A 13,623-nucleotide genomic window follows, 5' to 3' on the forward strand; every position below is an offset into this window, starting at 1 on the left:
CCATGGTAGTTTGCTTCAGTATTGCTACTGAAATCAAGGCTACTTGTGGGAATGATTTAGAATGTGAAGGTGTAGCCATTTTTCATTCATCAGATTGCTTGCAGAATCCAAAGCCTTGAAAAAATAGTGGCTTCTAAAGCAATTCGACTGTAAATATATTCTCCTAGAAGCTATAGCAACTTCAGTGGCATACACAGAGAATGGGGTGAGGTCGGGAGTAGTTCACACATGAGGGAAGAGTATTTTATCACTGACATTGTTTGGAATTGTTAATGCATTGTGATAATAGAAAGAAAACTGACTTTAAATTCATTTTATTATTGTTTTTAAATTCACTACAGTCAGTTATCTCCTTACTCACTATACCAGGAGGTTTCACTCCTAAAAGCCCACCCATCCTATGCCACTGACTTACGTGATTGGATTTTGCACAACTGCTTTTCAGAATTGCTCAGACCTCTGAAAAAATTAGATTCAACTTTTAGTGACATTTGATAAAACAAATTAAATGAGATTAATAATGCCAAGAAAATAAATTATTCTCTGCAAATACCATTAGCAGACACTGCTGGTGGCATGCCAAATATCCCCTTAGCCATTCACCACTTCTATGCATGTCAGCCCAGCTACCAACTGTCCTTTGTTCTCTCAGCCCCAGGGGTGGTAGCTGCTTCCTGTAGTTACTATTTCTGCTTTATCTTCTCTGTCCTCAAATATCTGTTTAATCAATCCCCTATAATAAATTATTTTTATTAAAATAACAGGTGCTGTTTCTGTTTTCTTGAATGAACCTTGATGATAGAGCATCAAAATTGTGAATCAAAAATTTTAAGTTATTCAAAAGACAGTTTTTCATCTTAATGGTTAAGAGAAATTAGGAAAGATATATCATTATCTACTACAAATGCATACTTAACTTTTTTTGTCATTCAAAACTTATAATGAAAAGAATATTGAACTTGGAAATCAGAACCCCTGAATAGAAGATCCCATTTTTATTAGCTGGTCAACCTTGGACATATTTACCAGCCTTTCTGAGGTCTAAAGTCCTCAATGGGGATATAATGATGCCCACCTCTTCACAGATTTGAGATACTCACCCGAGATATAGACATTAAATTGTTTTATAAACTATAATTCACTTTGACATAAAAGTTACCCATTATTTGTTAATAATTATACCCTAAGAATTAAGAATACACAACTTATGAGATATCATCTCACTCCAGTTAGAATGGCTATTATCAAAAAGACAGAAAATAACAAATGCTGGTGAGGATGCAGAGGAAAGGGAGTTCTCATACATTGTTGGTGGGAATGTAAATTAATACAGCCCTAATGGAAAATAATATGAGGTTCCTCAAAAAACTAAAAATAAAACTACCTTATGATCTGGCAATCCCACTACCCAAAGGAAATGAAATCAATATATTGGAGAAATATGTGCACTCCCATGTTCATTGCAACACTATTCACAATAGCCAAGAGATGAAATCAACGTAAATGTCTGTCAACTGACAAATAGAGAAATAAAAAAACCCTACACAATGGAATAGTATTCAGCTATTTAAAAAAATGAAATCCTATTATTTCAGTGACATGGATGGAACTAGCGACCATCATGTTAAATGAAGTAAGCTGGTCGCAGAAAGACATATCTCATGATCTCAATCATCTGTGGAATCTAAAAAAATTAAATTAAAAAAAAAAAGTGGTTCTCATAGAAGGAGAGAATAGAATAATGGTTACCAGAGGCCAGGAGGGGAAGTGGGGGGCGGGGAGGGAACGAGGTACATTAACAGGTACAAAATTACAGGTAGATAGGAAGAATAAGTTCTGGTGTTCTAGACTAGAGCTAATAATATTATATAGTATATTTCTAAATAGCTAGCAAAAAGGATCTTGACCACAGATATGGGCTGAATTGTGTCCCCAAATTTTCATGCATTAGAAACTTAATCCCTGCTGTGACAGTGTTAAGAGAGTGAGAAATTATATTACGGTAATTGAAAGATGGCCTTGAAGAGGTGATTAGATTGTGAGGACTGTACCCTCATGAATGGATTGATTCATTTGTGGAATAATGGGACTGGTTCTGATAGCCTTAAAAAGAGAGCAAGTAAAAAGGTTAGCTCTCTCTTGCTTCTGTGATTCTTGTCATGTGATACACTGTGTCTCCGTGGAGAGTTACCACCCGCCAACAAGACCCTCACCAGATATATTCCCCAGACTTTGGACCTCTCAGCCTCTGAAACTGTAAGCAGCCAATATTGTTTCTTCATAAGTTGCCCAGTTTCAGGTATTTCTATTATAAGCAGTAGGAAACAGACTAATACAAACATAATTGCCCCAAAGAAAAGGTAAATGTTTAAGTGATGGATATGCTATCCACCCTAAGTGAATGATTGTACAATATATGTGTTTATTGAAACAACACACTAAACCCCACAAATATGTACAATTAAATTTTAAAATTAAAAAAAAATTTAAAAGAATACACAACTTAAATTCTAAAGATTATTTTATTTTAAAGTTTTATATTAATTTCAATGGAGTTTTTGCAAGCTCCTTAGTCATAATAAAGCACGTGTTTCTGTGTATTCTCATTTTCTTTGTTACCTGGATGAATGACTCTGTCAACTTACCATCAATATTTTTGGCTTCTGTATGTTTACTAGTGATGGGTGTATAGTTGCTTTTAGCTACTGACACACAGCAAACCAATCCCAATAAATTCTTGACTAGAAAATAAAAGGAGATGAAAACAATCTTTTTGACTCTGATTTATTTTCATCGTGTCAATGATATTTTTGGTGATTTTTGTATCATTTTAAACCATATCATGTTAGTTTGCTAAATCCTATAACTAACCACTTTAATGTGCTTTACTTCTAAAATAAGGACTTCTATGAGTCATATCTATAACTGCAGAAGAAAACTGACAGCCCTGTGATTAAAAATGGAAAAATAACCAGTGGACATTATCACATGGATGCCTCACCAGCTTAAACTCAGCATTTCATTATTTCTTTCACCTCATTATTTCTTCCACCACAAACAGCCAGTATACTGCTGTTTCTGTCTCCCAATCATTTACATTGCAAATTCAGAACCATGCCTCTGGGACCTTTAGCTACAGCCGAACTCAGTTATTTCTCACTTTTTAATGTCTGCCTCAAACACTTCTTTCCTTTTTATTTTCACTGCCCAGCCCCTGCCCTGGCCTGCAACTGCTGGACTTGTATGGTCCACTCCTTCAACTCCTAACTTGGCTCCATGTTTCTAGTCTTTCCAATTTCTAGTGCAATCCGTACTCAACAGCCACTGGGCTTTTCCTGTGCTCCTGAGGAAAAGCTGTGTGACTATTTGGCTAAGACACTACAGAGGAAATCCAGACAGTAGAGCTTTTCCAAAACTGAGATGAGTATCGTCCTAAAATTCACATTTCCATGCAGGTCTCTCATTATTTTCCCACTTTCTGACTCTTCCCAAGTTCTTTACTCCAAGATCTATTACACATATCATTCTTTTGGCTAAGAAGTAGAAGATCTTCCCTAAGTGAGAATGGGTTCTGAATTGAACTGAAACTCACACTGACTTCTAAATGCTTAGAGCACGAGTCTTTGTCAAAGTATTCTCACTAAAGAGGGAGGTATTTAAGTTGGACTTTTCTCAGTGTGGCATATGCTGCAACTGTGTTTGGAAAAACTTCTCAATTAAGAATAACACTTTTCTTAGTCTTCCCTATATTGAAGTAGGTTCATATATGGGGACTTTCTGATTAGGCATGTTTATTCTCTTTTATTCTCCTACGTTGTTATGCAGTTTTCATTCAAAGCTTTTGGATATATTAAACTTCTCTGACACTACTAATAATGTGAACTTTGGAATTTCCAGTCTTCAGGAAATCACCTAGTCTGCAAAGTTTTCGAAAATCGCTTGAGAAACTAAATGCTTTTCAGACACTACATTTTTGTATAAAGTGGAACTATGAGTAAAACCTTGGGATTTCTGCTTAGTTTTCTTTGTGTCTAGCTGAAAGAAATTAAAGCAACCCTTGTGAAAACACAAAATTTTCAACGTCTAGAAATACTTTGGTAACCTCATATCCCTTCTCTGTTCCCAGTTATGGACTCACTGAGTGGGAAGCTGGCCACTTGGCCCCACTCTCGCCAATCATGGCTCGTTGACTATTGGAAGGGTTAGACATCTGACTCAAAGTGAGCATGCCCATAGCTGGCCAGCAGCCTAGGATATATATAACCTGGCTCAAAGAGATAGTGGGCTGACCGCATTTCTCTCCCCCCAAATTGATCCAAGACCCAAGGAGGGAAGTTTCAAACTGGAAAGACTAAGGATCAAGCTGAGGTACATCAACAACAATGCTAGGTCTGTAAGCCCCGCCTTACTACACTTACATTGAAAGTTTTAAAAAATTTTTATTGAAACACATAGTTGATTGTACATATCTGTGGGGCACAGAGTTGAATATCAGTACCTGTGTGTAATATGTGATGCTCAAGTCAGTGTAATTAATATATTCAACATTATACAATGTAATTGATTTTCATGGCCCTTTACCAAATCCTCCTTTACCTGCCTCCAACTCCCCCTTTATCACCTCCGGTAACTTCCATTCTGTTTTCTCCTTTTGAAAGTTCAACGTAGTATTGTGATTTTTGTATCTTTCTTTTTGTTGTTGTTTATTTTTTTTTAGCTCCCACTTATGAGTGAAGACGTGGTATTTCTCTTGTGCCTGGCTTATTTCACTTAATAGTTTTCTCTAAGTTCATCCATGTTGCTGTGAATGGCACTATTTCATTCTTTTTTATGGCAGAGTAGTTACTCCATTGTGTGTGTGTATGTGTGTGTATATATACAGCAGGCAGTCAGCAGGTACAAGCAGATCACATGGCAAGAGGAAGCAAGAGAGAGAAGAAGGTGCCAGGGTCTTTACAGCTCTTGTGGGAACTAGTAGAGCGAGAACTCACTCACTACACCTAACCCCCAGGGAGAGCATTAATATGTTCATGAGGGATCCACCCCTGTTTGAAACAGCTCCCAACACTGCCACATTGGGGATCAGATTTCCACATGAGTTCTGGGAGGACAACACATCCAAACTCCATTAAGTACCATGCTGTTTTGAATACAATAGCTTGGTAACAAAATTTGAAGTCAGGTAGCATTATGCCTCTAGCTTTATTTATTTGCTCATGAATGTTTTGGCTATTCAGGGTCTTCTGTTGTTCCATATGGATATTAGGATTGTTTTTTGTTTTTCTGTGAAGAATGTCATTAGTATTTTGATGGGCATTGCATTGCATCTGTAGATTGCTTTGGGCAGTATGGACACTTTCACAGTGTTAATTTTACCAATCCAGCAGCATGGAGTGTCTTTCCATCTTTTTGTGTCATCTTTAATTTCATTCAACAGTGATTTGTAGTTCTCTTTGTAGAGATCTTCCACCTTTTTGGTTAACTTTTTTCCTAGGTATTTTGTGTGTGTGTGTGTGTGTGTGTGTGTGTGTGTGTGTGTGTGTGTGTGTGTGTGTGTGTGTCTACTGTAAATGGGCTAGCATCTTGGTTTCTCTTTCTGCTAGTTCATTGTTGGAGTATAAAAACAGTTCTGATTTTTGCATGTTGATTTTGTATCCTGCAACTTCACTGAAATTGTTTATCAACTCAGAGTTTTCTGGAAGAGTCATTAGGCTTTTCTATATATAGGATCATATCATCTGCAAACAAGGACAATTTGACTTTGTCTTTTCCAATCTGGATGCCTTTATTTCTTTCTCTTCCCTAATTGCTCTGGCTAATACTTCCCATACTATGTTAAATAAGAGTAGTGAGAGCAGGCATCCTTGTCTTGCTCCCATTCTTAAGGGAAAAGCTTTCATCTTTTCCCCATTCAGGATGATATTGGCAGTTGATTTGTCATATATGGCTTTTATTGTGTCGACATGCTGTATTAATCCATTTCTGTTGCCTTTAACAAAATACACAGAACTGGGCATTTTATAAAGAAAACAAAATTGATTGCTTAGAGTTTCTAGGGCTGAGAAGTCCAAAGTCCAACTGGTGGTGGATAGTGACCCAGTGTCTCACATTGCAAGATGGTGGGAGCAGAGAGAGCAGAGAGAGACTACCTTCTTCATTCACTCTCTTTTCTTCAGAACTACACCCATGACCTCCTTTTTTATCCATTCATTATGGCATGGTCCTGCAATTTAATCACCTCTTCAAAGTCCCACCTTTCAATTACCGTAATAGGATTTCCCAACCTCTAAACACTGTCACATGGGGGGTCAAGTTTTGGGGGGACATTCAACCCAATACAGACACTTTCATTTTGTACCTAATTTGATGAAAGCCTTTATCGTGAAGGAATGTTGAATTTTGTCAAATGTTTCGTCTGCATCTTTTGAGATAATTATATGAATTTTGACCTTGATTTTGTTGACGTGGTATATCATATTTATTGACTTGCATATGTTGAACCATTCTTGCGTCCCTAGGATGAATCCCATTTGATCATGGTGTACCACTTTTTTGATGTGTTGATATATTCTGATTGCTAATATTTTTTGAGGATTTCTGCATCTATGTTCATCAGAGATATTAGCCTGTAATTTTCTTTTTTTGTTGTATCTCTCTCTGGTTTTGGTACAAAGGTGATGCTGTCCTCATAGAATGAGTTGGGAGAATGGCCTCTGTTTCAAATTTTTGGAAGAGTTTGAAGAGAATTGGTATTAATTTTTTCTTTAAAGGTTTGGTAGAATTCAGCAGTAAAGCCATCCAGTTCTGGGCTTTTCTTTGTTAGGAGACTGCTGACTACTGTTTCAATCTTGTTGCTTGTTGTTGGTCTGTTCAGGTTTTCTGTGTCTTCTTGGTTCAATCTTAGTAGTTTTTCTGTGTCCAGAAATTTATCCATTTCCTCCACATTTTCAAATTTGGTGGTGTGTGGTTGTTTGTAATAGTCTCTAATGATTCTTTGTATCTATGTACTATCAGTTGTAATGTCTCCTTTTTTCATTTCTGATTTATGTTATTTGGATCTTCTCTCTTCATTTTTTAGTTAGCTTAGCTAATGATTTGTCTACTTTGTTTGTCTTCTCAAAAGACCAACTTTCTGTTTTATTGATCTTTTATTTCACTTTTTTGGTCTCTATTTCATTTAGTTCTGATCTGATCTTAATTATTTCTTTCTGTGTGCTAATTTTGGGGTTGGATTGCTCTTGTTTTTCTACTTCTTTGAGGTGTAACTTTATGTTGTTTTAAAATCTTTATATTATTTTGAGGTAAGTACTTATTGCAGTAAACTTCTCTCTTACTCCTGCCTTTGCAGTATCCCACAGGTATTGGTATAATGTTTATTTTCATTAGTTTCAAACAATGTTTTGATTTCATATTTAATTTCTTCTTGGACCTATAGGTGTGCAGGAGAATGTTGTTTAATTTCCATGTATTTGTATAGTTTCCAGAGTTTCCTTTGCTATTGATTTTTAGTTTTAATCTATTGCAGTCTAAAAGAATACTGGAAATGACTTCAATTTTTAAAAATTTGCTGAGACTTGTTTTGTGATCTAATATGTGGGCTATCCTAGAGAATGTTCCATGGTGCCAATGAGAAGAATATATATTCTGTAGTTGTTGGATGAAATATTCTGTAAATATCTTCCAGGTCCAGTTGGTCTGAAGGATAGTTTAAATCCTGTGTTTCTCTGTTGATTCGTTGCCAAGATGATCTGTCCAATGCTCAGAGAGGGGTGTTCAGGTCCCCAACTATTATCGTATTGGAGTCTATCTCTTTCTTTAGGTCTAAGAGTGTTTGCTTTATATATCTGGATGCTCCAGTGTTGGTGCATATATATTTATGATTGTTACGTCATCTTGCTGGATAGATCCCTTTATCATTATATAATGGCCTTCTTGGTCTCTTTTTATGGTTTTTGGCTTAAAGTCTATTTTATCCAATATAAGAATAGCTGCTTTGGCTCATTTTTGGTTTCCATTTGCATGGTATATCTTCTTCCATCTCTGCCATTAGGCTGTGTGTCTTTCCAGATGAGGTGAGTTCTTGAAGACAGCATATATTTGGGTCTGGCTTTTTAATCCAGTCAGTCAATCTGTGTCTTTTGAGTGGTAAATTCATCCATTTACATTTACAGTTATTATTGAAAGGTTTTGACTTACTACTGGCATATTATCAATTTTCTGTTTGGATGTCTTAAATATCTTTTGCTCCTTTCTTTCCCTTTTATTGTGTGCTTCCATGTTTGTTGGCTTCTTGAGGTGGTTAAATAAGGTTTTTCTCTTATTATAAGATTTAAAGTAGGTTAAAATAAGTTTTTGCATTTTTGTTCTACTAGTGGGTTTTGTTCTTTCTTGTGTATTCATGGCAATGATTACTGTTTTTCACATTTCAGATGCAGTACTCCCTTGAGGCCTGGTCATGTGATGGTGTGAAACTATGGGAGTGTGAATCCAGCAGTTTTTGTTTTCTGGGGAAATACACTATTTCTCCCTCATTTCTGAAGGGTAGCCGTACTGGGTATAGTATTCTTGGCTGGTAATTTTTTTCTTTTAGTATTCTGAATATATCATCCCATTCTCTTCTGGCCTTTAGTGTTTCTGTTTAAAAGTCTGCTGTCAATCCAATGGGACTCCCTTATAGGTGACTTGACACTTTTCTCTTGCTGTTTTTAAGATCCTTTCTTTGTCTTTGAGCTTTGTCAGTTTGACTATAGTATGTCTTGGAGAGAACCTTTCTGGATTGAATCTACTTGGAGATCTTTGGGCCTCCTGGATCTAAAGGTCCATGTTTGTCCCTTTACCTAGGAAGTTTTCCTCTATTATTTCATTGAATAGGTTTTCAATGCCTATTGTTTTCTCCTCCCCTTCTGGAACACTCATGATTTGGATGTTTGTGCACTTCAGATTGTCTGCCAGCTCTCTTAGATTTTCTTCATTTTTTTTTAATTCTTTTTTTTTTTTTTTTTTTTTTGGTCCACCTGGTCTTCTTTTGCTTGCTCTAACCTGCTGCCTCAGCTGTTGGTTGTGTTTTTTATTTTATTGAATGACTCCTATCCTTCAATTCCAGGAGTTTTGCCACATTCTTTTTAAGGCATTCATATCTTTGTACATTTCCTCCTACATATCCTAGAAACTTTTTCTCTTTTCATTGCTTGCAGTTTGTTTTAAGTCATTTCAAGGGTTTCTTGCTCTATGGGGTCTGGTACTTGAGAGTTATTATATTCCCTCAGTGGTATCCTATTTTCTTGTTTGTTTGTTTGTTTGCTGTATTTCTAGGACTTCTGTGTTGCTGTCTTGTCATCTGGTAGAGCAGTTGCTTCTTCTCTTACTCTGGAGTGGGCTTTGCAGAGAGAGACTTCTTCACATAGATGTATTTTATATTGACTGTTGAGTGGGGTGTCTTAGTATTGGTTCCAGGTAGATACAGTAATGTAGTCTCTGTGTGGGTAGTTTGGCAGTATTCAGTGTTGGAATCACATGTGAGTGCCTCCATGGCCTAGTCACTGAGGCACTTAGTGATTTCTTGCTGAGGTTGGTGACACTATGTTGGTTTGTCCAGGGTGTGGGTGAGCTCTTGAGTTCTTGGGAGCAGTGCCTGGGTGCTCTTTCAATTTATGGCTGGGGTGGGTGACCCCGGGTGGGCCTGTTGGCACCCTGGCTTATTCCCCATGACCCTGATGCATGAAATGGGATATACTGGTGCTCCTCAGTTTTAATGGGTGACCCTTGGTGAGTTTTCTCTTTCCTCTTTCCTACAAGGAGAGGCTCTTCCTGGGAACTTGCTTTCTCTGGTTGGGGGATGAGTTTGTGGTGATTGGGAATTTTCTTCCTTGCTCTATTCAGGTATTCTGGGTTTCTGTACTCTCTGGGGTTCCACATGTGTCTCTCCCTGGAACAAATAAGTCCCATGGTGAGCTACCATATATGACAGCATAATTCCCCCTGTGGGTTGGACCAGTGGTCACAGGTCTGCACTCATTCACCTCTTTCCCCAGGCTCCCCAGAAGGTGACTCTCCTTCTGTCTATGCCAATGAGTGGTCAGTGGGACACCTATAAGGCTGTTGGTGTGGCAGTGGCTGTTATATATTACTTGCACAGCACCGGTATCTGCAGCAGTGGTGGGGAATGCTGCAGACAGTGAGGTCACCAGGGTGCACTTCCATCATCAGTTGGGCAGGCACAGTCACTTCCCAGGGCTGGTGAGGTTGCTGGTCATGCTGGTGATGTCAGTTCGGGTGTGTAGGGTCAGTTCCCTTAGAATTGAATTTAAATGTAATATCCCTTATCCCTTCCTCCAAACTCCCTGAAAGCCAGTGTGAAGAGCCTTTGGTCCTGCCAACCAAAGCTGTGATAAAGAGAAATATTAGGCAAATCTATATATGCCATAATTCATAATTTGGCTTTCAGGGCACATTTCTGATATGCTCTAAATGGTAAATGCTTGAAGGATTTTCCAAGTAATTATCTTAGACATCAGCTGGTACAAATGTTACAAGTCCAGATAAGCCAGGCCCTCAGGACTTAGTCATAGAAATAAAAACTAAACCCAGTATATGGTTGAACAAGTGAGGTTTTTTGAGGATGGCTCATGCTCAAGGGGACCAACACAAAAGGAAGTCAAGTGTTTATTATGAGGGATTTTTTAAGGCAAAAAGTGGGGTGAGGGGCTTGGGAAAGAAGGAGAGGTCTCCAATCTCACTAATGGGGACTTTATCAGTCGGTCATAAGGTGTTCTATTTTCAGACTCAGCAGATGAGGGCTGATGGTTATCCGCCTCTGCCAGGGCCACGTTGTTCTCTTGAGGCCTTTAAAAAAAATGCTCACACAGAATGCTTAAGCAGCCTTGGGTAATGCAAGGGGACATACCAGCATCTTTAGTGTTTATCTTTAACCCCTACCCTCCCTAGAGTTTCCTGGAACAGGATGTGGTCTATTGCCCCTTGGGTCTCTGCTGCATTTCCAACACATAGACTAATGCTGGGTTCTGGGTGAGGACAACAAAATGTTATCTCTCCTGTCACCCCTATCCTTACTCTTGTCTCACAGTGTCTGGTAAAAGGTAGGTCCTCAATCAATATTTCTGAATGAATCAACCAATGACTGAGTGAGCTATCTTTCAACAGTATTTGACATGAATAAAAAATGTCTTTCCACATTGTCAAAAACTTTCACAGGTCATTTTCACTCTGCCATATAATTTCTTTACATTTCTGTAGTATGATTTATATCCTTGCAAAGTGTGGTCTGTGGATCAATATTGTTAGCATCATCCAGAGACAGTTAGAAATACAGAATCTCAGGCCTGGCCCCAGCTGCTGAATCAGAATCTGCATTTTAACAACATCTCCAGGTGATTTCTGTGTATACTAAAATGTGAGAAGGATCGCTGTAAAATGTGAAGGCTGTCTTGATAGAGGTTAATCAGTTTAACAATTTTCAACTCTGGGTACCACAGAATCACCTAAGGTTCTTTTAAAAATACTGATGCCGAGGCCCCACCAAAACAGATTAAATTAAGCTTAGACATGCTGAGTTAGAGAATAAGAACTAAGCCTCCACATTGCATGGGGACTATGCTACCACACCGGTGGTATGTGGTGAACATATGTACCTCCATGGGTATAAATGAAAAAGAGGAAAAGTAAATTATAGAAGGGATGGCACTAATGAGGGAAGACCTGCTAAAGAAACTAAAAACTTGAGTTGTGATTTAAAGAAGGTAAAAAGTTTGGTTAAAGTAGAAAATATATTTTTGAGCAGGCTGGAAACTAATTCCAACATAAAGAGAGTATTTATGGTGTTAACCTTAAGAAAGAAGAAAAATCAATAGGTCAGAGACAAAATACTCTTACTTAGGAATAGAAGTTGCAACCTGGGTAACAGTAAGAGACAGTACCACCGAAAGCGTCAAAGGGATTTATACTTATGGGAAATTTATTTAGATTACATAAATTGTTTGTCATGTGTTTCATTGATTAGTTAAACAAAGATGTCTTTAACCATCAGTAAAGTGAGGCATTTGTGTCAACATGCAAGGAAAAGCTTATGCAGAGTTTCTTATAGATTAGGTCAGATTTCTAGTATTGTGCATTATTGGGAGTGCAAATGTGTGTAAAATAACTTGGTTCTTATAGTTCTTTGTGGGTCTCAAAGTTCATCAATAGCTAAACAAGGAGTCAGCAGTCCAAAACGGTATCACCGATGTCAAGCCTAAAATATCGCTAAGCTTACAATGGAAACTGCAGAGAGGTAAAGCAACTGATCTGAGTTGGGAAGTTGCAATTTATAAACCAATAAGCAGAAACCAGAGATGAGATATCATGAAATATTTCCTGACCTACAGTTCCTAAAACCTTTGGAATCTCTGGAGTGATAAGAATGTCCTTTGTATGTTAATGAGATGGCTCGTGGCTGGCAGCCCCTTGGTAGCCTCAGGATGGGGACTGGTTGCCAGAAAGACCAAGGCAGGATTAGAGGGTTGGGACTTTTAGCCCCAACTTTCAGCCTCCAGGGGGGGAAGAGGGGCTGAAGTTTGAGTTGATCACCAATGGTCAGTAATTTAATCAATCATGCCTATGTAATGAAGTCTCCATAAAAAACTCAAAAGGACCTGGTTCAGGGAGCTTGCAGATAGCTGAACATGTGGAAGATCCTGGAGGTCAGCATGCCCAGGGAGGGCATGGAAGATTCACACCCCTTCCCCCATACCTTGCCCTATGCATCTCTCCATTTGTATCCTTTATAATAAACTTGGAAATTTAAGTAAGTACTTCTCTGAGTTCGGTGAGCCATTCTAGCAAAAATCGAACCCAAGGAGGGGATCATGGGAACCTTCAATTTATAGCTGGTCTGTCAGAAGTATAAGTGACAACCTATTTGGGATCTGATGCTATCTCCAGGTAGATAGTGTCAGAATTTAATTGAATTAGAGGGCACCCAGCTGATGTCCACTATAGAATTAATTGGTTGCTGGTGGGGAGATATCCCCACACATTTTGGTGATCAGAGGTGATGTGTTCTGTGTTGACTGTATGAAAGTAGGAAAAACACTGCATTTCCCATTCTTTTAGATGTAGACTCAGCCTTGAAAAATAAATAGGGTCAAATAAAAACTGTACTACAGGTCACTTGAGAATTTTCTGCACTCAGACTAAGTGGTAAGTAGTGTGTAAATGACATACACTCACTTTAAAAATATTTTTCTTTACCCTAGTTTTATGAAAGAAAAAAGTTTATTATGGAAAATTGGAAAGGAGAGAAGTAGAAAAAAAGGAAACACAAAGTTGTCATAATTCCATAATCCACAGATAACTATATTTAATGTCTTGTTGTATGTCCTCCAGGAGGCTATCTGTGTGTTTGTATCCCATTTCCTTGATCATGGAAGCTTTTGATTTTAAAACCCATTTTTCAATTAATAGCACTTTTACTGGCAAAAAGAAAGTGTACATATTTTGAATAACTGACAACAGATTTTTACAAAATATAATATAATGCATTCTTTTAAACCTTCTATTTTATTTAATTTAAATGTTGTTATAAATTACTTTGAGCCATCAACAGCTATCCCCAGCCGCAGGATGACA

This window comes from Cynocephalus volans, chromosome 7, assembly GCF_027409185.1.
Source record: "Cynocephalus volans isolate mCynVol1 chromosome 7, mCynVol1.pri, whole genome shotgun sequence".
NCBI lineage: Eukaryota > Metazoa > Chordata > Mammalia > Dermoptera > Cynocephalidae > Cynocephalus > Cynocephalus volans.